The sequence below is a fragment of the Atta cephalotes genome (assembly GCF_000143395.1).
Source record: "Atta cephalotes unplaced genomic scaffold scaffold00008, whole genome shotgun sequence".
NCBI classification, from domain to species: domain Eukaryota; kingdom Metazoa; phylum Arthropoda; class Insecta; order Hymenoptera; family Formicidae; genus Atta; species Atta cephalotes.
Genome location: NW_012130072.1, coordinates 6,962,856 through 6,969,663, shown reverse-complemented (window position 1 = coordinate 6,969,663; position 6,808 = coordinate 6,962,856).

The window sequence follows — 6,808 nt, the reverse complement described above, 5'->3', positions numbered from 1 at the left end:
CGTACGTATATTACTATAATATAGTGTCTATACGTAAGTTATTTAACGTTTATTATATATATATATTATATATATATATATGTGATAATAATGTGAATTTAAAATTCCTAGGCTGGCGTTCCATGGAACGGAAATTTACAGTTCTGTGATGAAACATATTTTTATAAAATTTTTTAATTGATGAGTTGATGATGAAAAATGTTCATAAAAATTGTAAATAGAAAATGATTTATTTATATAAAAATGCTAAATTATTCATAAATAATTCATAAACCAATTTAAAATCTTTAGAATCGGAATTTTAATTTCTAAGAAAATTTTGCATTTTTTTTGTATGACTAATGATTTCGATATAATTATTTGAATGTTCGCATGAATGTTTGCGACATTTTTTATAAATTTATGCGATTTATAAATCAATAACTTCACAAAAAAATCTCACATTTTTTTCGCGAACGATATCATATTTTTATCTGTAGAATAGGTATGTTAGCAAATTTAAAAAATAATGAAATGATTCTGCCAGGTTAATATTAAGTTAGCGCTACGATTTTTTTCACACGATACAAAATTATCATTAATGATAATTTAATACAAAATGCGTAATACTAAAAAGATAGGTCCGATTTGATTCCGATAGGTCTGATTTGATTCTGCTGATTTAGTCCTGCTAGCTTTATAGAACTGAAATTTACGGAACGGAACAGCACGACCAATTATAACTCTGCAGTCATTACTCTCCTTTTTTTTTCTGCGATTGTGATTGATCTCGTTGTTCTGTTCCGCTGTAAATTTCCGCTCACGTCAGCCTTTAGTCTACTTTTTTTAAAATTATATTTCTGTCCGATTTGGCAGCAATCAATGCAGAATGGCAGCATCAATATATGCTGGAATTCTGAACACGGTTCTGTACGATTTTCTTAATATTTATACGTAAATTTCTGCCTTAATCATAGAAAACCGATTGTAATCATCCATAAATTATTCATAATGCTAAAATACATTCTACGCCGCAATTATTTGTACAATTTTTTTCAAATTTGGCCGGATCTTACCGGCCAAAGTTAATGGCCGGTAAGATACGTGTACACTCATAGAAAAGATTTCTATTATGCTATTACTCTTCGAACTAGAATAAAAGAAAATCTATATAGAGCCAATCATATTTATTCTTCAGAAAAGAATATTTTCTTTTTAAATGAAAAATTCTAAAATCTAGAATAAAATATTAAGGTTGTTCCATTCATTTTTTTTTCTTAACAGAAAAATTTAGATTATTTTTCGGCAATAGAAAACTTAGCATAGAATTCAAACTCAGGATCTCTCACCTAAGCTACATCACGAGAACTTCGCTGTCATATGCTATAGCATCACGTATATAACACTAGATAGACTTATTCTAAACGTAAGAATATATAAACCTAACTTTATATATGTTACATATTAGTCTCAAGACAAGATGTCGATCTTATTTTATTCGAGGGAGTATAATAAAAATTAATTTAATTTTAGTACAGTTATAATTTTATACAGTTAAACTAAGATTAAGTACATCAAGAATTTTTCCTCTCGTTATTAGAAATCCTTTCTGAAAGTGTATCAATCAGCCGGAGAATAAAAATAATGGTCAGACCAGTTCATTACCGATTAGTTCATTATCAATTGTTCATTATCACCAGTTTATTATCAATTGGCAAGATAAAGATATGACATTCATATATGCTAATGTAATAAAATTGCAAATTGCTAAGAATATTACAATTTTGTTAGATTTAAGGCTATTTTTAGATCATTATTATTATTAGAGGTAAGGCTTCGATATACATTGGCCTCCTTGAACGCAGTTTTATAATTAATGAAATAATGTCATATCCGTTGATATAACAAATGAAATCTTATCGCATCGAAGATGAGGATGTATGTATGATAGTACAAGACAATGCACATGACTGACTTCCAACACAGTGTTATGACTTGATCGCATCAACATTAGTTACTAATAATTAAATATTTTTTGCTCCTTTGTTCTCTTTATAGATTAGCAAGAAATTATCATAAGTAAAGGAAGAAAGAAAGAAAGAAATATAAAACAAAGTTTTGTTCAAATAAGAAAAAAATTATGCAATAGAAAAAATAAAATTTCAGTTTCAATTTAGTTTGAGAGAATGATTTGTAAATAACGTAATTTATAAAATATACAATAAAAAAGAATATCATAGAATACGTTTTATGTGAATACGTTTTATGTGGTGAAAAAAACAGATTTAAAAATTATTAAAATTTACGTTCAATATGAATTAATCATGAAAATTTAATTTAAATGCGAAACAAAGTATTGAAAGTGATGTAAATCTCTAAGCCACGAGGAATAACCTTGGAAGCAAGCGGAAAGAAAAGATTTGAGAAACTCTACAATTTTAACTCAATAATTTGCACCAATGCAATCGTATAATTTTGATTATTAAATAAGTATTCTTAAATAAGTATTCTTAAATAAGTATTATTAAATAAGTATTCTTTTTATACCTAAAAGCGACTGGAAAGCATTGTTTGTACCTACATTGTAACTGTCGTATTAATTCTATTATAAGATTTATTCTAAGAAGCTCTCTCTTAAATTTATAGATTGACGCAATTTAGATGTAAACAATGTATGTGATTCTACATTTAATTAGCACATTGCATGCAACACTTTTCAATCATATACAGAATTAAAAAAAAAGAGCCCGATAAGATTATAATGTAAATTAATCTGTAATGTAAATAGATTGGTATTTAAAGGAGGAACTCGACTAAGCCGATGTAATTAGTTTTATATAGATAGAACAAAGTATATAGCAGACTAAATATAATCAAATATGTGGATATTGGTTTCCACAAATAGTCAGACGGTACGATACATTTATCATTAACTTTGTTTCCAGTAGAACGAACTTTCGGAGTCAGGTTCGTTCTTGTAGAATTGGCGCACAAAAGCATCCATGACGTGTCGCAAATATCGATGTTTTGACACGACATTCCGTTTCAAAACCAAGAAGGGAAATCGGGTCAAGCCCTCATGATGAAAACAGAAATTTCGTTATTGATCAAGTGTATGTTACGTGCATCGGCGAACGTGCGAAGCTCCAATTTCTTCATGTGGAATTTTTCTGCGTTATCTGCTGCCACCTCACAAAGTAATATCGAACAAAAAGACAAAACGATATCGTTTCTATAAAAGCCTCGTTTTTTCTCGAAAAAAAAAAAATAAAGAAATTCGCGCAATATCGCTTCTACGCACATAAAAAGCTCGAATTCCCCGTGGACAAGTTTCGTGCTCTACTCTTGACTTTCTGAGAGTCACTCGAAGGGTTAGCGATAAAAAAATTGGTGCGAGAAGAAAATCGACAGGAGAACGAATTCTCGCGAAGAAAATTTTCCTCATCGTGAAGAAGTCACAGCTTAAATCCTGTTCGCGCGCAGCGCTATCGGAATTTCGTTTATGATCATCAAAAGTCATCAAACCAAAAATGATCGTGGAATAGGTTCTTTCCTTTGCACAACAAGAAAGATGAAATGGTAATCGGTAACACGTAATGCGAACATATATACGCGTACCTCTCATGCATACGTCGATTTCCTTCAACCGTTCATCCATGACCGAGCTATCAAGTGGGAGAGTTAGGGAAGGCCAAGCGCGATGGAATATTTTCGTGGTATTTCTACGATTTCTCCGTGCGATCGTATAATTTCCTACCTTTGCACAGCCGCTGCACCTCCATCGTCGTACACACGGCGGCGGTGCGTCAAACTGGGAAAACTACGCTGCTCCTCGACAATCACGGGCAAGCGCGGATAGCGGATAGTCGATAGGCACACCGACGGCGATGACGCGAGCGACGTTGAGAGCCGAGAGCTGCAAGTGCGCCGTTGCGTTGCGCGCGATGCTTGCCTTTGCGTCGACATTAAGAATGTACAGCGTGTCCTGGTGATACGGACATTAGAGTGTCGTCGAAGCGGTTGAATATCTCGCGTTATTTTTGAAGACTGTATAATTAAAAATTAAATATTCTAATGTATACATTGATATTGATTTGATTATATAACTGTTCGGCTCCTCGCTTGAATAAAAAATCATTCCCATTAGTTTTCTAATTAGACGGCGCGAAATTGAAAGACGGTGAAAAGCAGCAGTCTGCAGACTTTTACGCTACGTATTATATATTTGAAGTAATTTTATTATTTTTTTTATTTTTATTTCATTCATTAGTGAATGAAGTTATAATATTCAGTATTCTTGATAAAAATAAGAATGTTAACTCAGATAGCGCAACTGATCCATTTGATTTCGAAGAATATTCATTTTCTTAAGTTCTTTGTGAATTAGCGTAATGTTTGAAATGAAAAAGAATTAAATATATACAGTGCAAATATATTTATATATATATATATATACAGGATATTTCTGAAATAACGCCTACTAATCATATAGTACTTTTCCAATAAAAAACTGAATCGAAAAGTCCTCTACCATTTTGCAATTTTCCCTAATTTTTTTTTTTTTTTTAGTTACTCTCAACAAAATATTAAAATCGACTAAAATCGACATATAAAACAACTTTTAAGATATCTTTAAGAGTTCTCTAAGAAACATCTTCAAAATGTTTCACAAAGAATTGAAAAATATCTTAAAATTGTTTTATACATCGATTTTATCTGTTTATTCGGCAATCTTTCAAAATTAATAATCTCGTTAACTGTTGCGAAAATTGCAAAAATGTAGAGAACATTTCGATTCAATTTTTATTAGAAATAGCATTATATGATTAGTGGACATTATTTTAGAAACACCCTGTATATATATACGTTACTTTTAATAAAAATAATTATTTAATTTGTATAAAAGTCAAAGTATGATTTATTTTATATAAAATTAAAAATAAAAAGGATATCTTTTGAATTTAAAAAAGAATTCGGGAAAAATTTCATATACAATTATATACAATTATATATATATAATTATATAAAAAAGACATATTTTATGTACAATTATTATAAAATATGTCCATTTATATAACATTTTTTTCTCGGGAACTCACAATTAATATAAATGTGAATTAAGTGAATAGGAATTCATTTCGTATATAAATTGGGAATAAAAAAAGAATTCTTTTTGGACTCTTTATGCTATCTGGGAAGTGATAAAATAAAATTTGATAGAAATAAATTTGGAGAATACAGGAATGAAATAAAAAAAGATTCTGCATGTTAATTTGCTTCCAAATTAGAAGAATCAGATTTGCTACTGAATCATTGTCCTTATTGGAAGGGGGGCTAAATTTCTTTTTTTTTAAGTGCATTGGAAGGGTTAATAATATTTATGTCATTCTTATCTTTGTTTTATCTAATGAAACTATAAAGATAGATAATGATATAAATAACGCTAATGGATATTTTCCACTTGATGACACATCATTCTGCCTTTTTTTGTATTCAGTGGCTAACAAAGACAGTAGAACGTCTAGAACGACGTCCACTTGTGTTGATTTAATTGCGTATCATTGAATGGAAAGCTGCAGCGTTATTCCTCGAATTAGAATGATGTGTATTTCAAAATAACGTTTATATGGAGTATTTGCATGTATTGTTACATTTATTGTTAAGTTTACACGAATTTTTTTTATATAAATAGTATACATATATATAAGTAATGTAAAATATGTAAATTTATTATAAAGTGAATAAAATAAGAAAGAAATAATTATAAGTTTCATGATCGTTAATACATTTAATTTTAATATTGATAAATAAAAATATATAAGCGCTGTAAAATAAAAATTTTATGTGCAGTCCAAAGCAACGCCAATAGAATAATAGGCACATTATATTCTATCTGTAAAGACTTTAGCGCAACCCTGCTTCGAATGTATCCTTTATCTGTTGTTAATAATTTACCAACTGCAAATACTGTAAATAATGTCTGTTTCTGTAGAAGAGATAGTGGTACTCGCCACGGTGCGGCGCGCATAGTGGTACCTTCGGTACTTCCGGCCGTAAGAATATCATGGCACGACGACGATGATGTCGGTTTGGTTTTGTGGATTCACGTAGAATTTTCATTGTCACTCGCTATCGCGTATCATCGTGTATCCGCGGACCGTTCCACCGTGGTATGTGTCTGACGTGCGCTCACTCGCAACGCCGAGGAACCGCGATCGGCGACAGAACGACCTAATTATGAGCTGCGACGTGTTACCCTCCTGACACTTCACGCGACGTCAAACAGAAGGTACGTAAATGTTGCACCGGGAAGACTCCAAGTCGTGATCTCCCCGTTCGTCCCTCGATGACATCCGCGAGTTGAAGAAACACGCGCTCACATTTCTTTCACATGCATCCCTCGCGTGGATTACGTCACTTTGCTACGTGTTCGGCCGTTCGGCGTTCGGCGAAGTCCGATATGTCCGTTCCGTATAACCGAACAGTTTTGCATGACCACGTATTTCCGATTCGTGAGGATTCCGCAGGCTGTGCGCCTAAGCGAATTTTTCTTAACATTGTTATTACTTTGCACTTTCAGCAGCATTGTTGATTTTGCTCTGACTCACAATAACAATCTGAGGCCCTAGTTTTTTGTTCTCGAACATTATGTTAAATTGACGAAATTGATATGCATGTTTTTATAAATTCGTTTATGTTATACCGTTGTTTTATGATATTTTTTTGTTATGCTGCGCACTTTTTTGTCCTTGATATATATATATATATATATATATATATATATATATATATATATATATNTATATNTATATATATATATATATATATA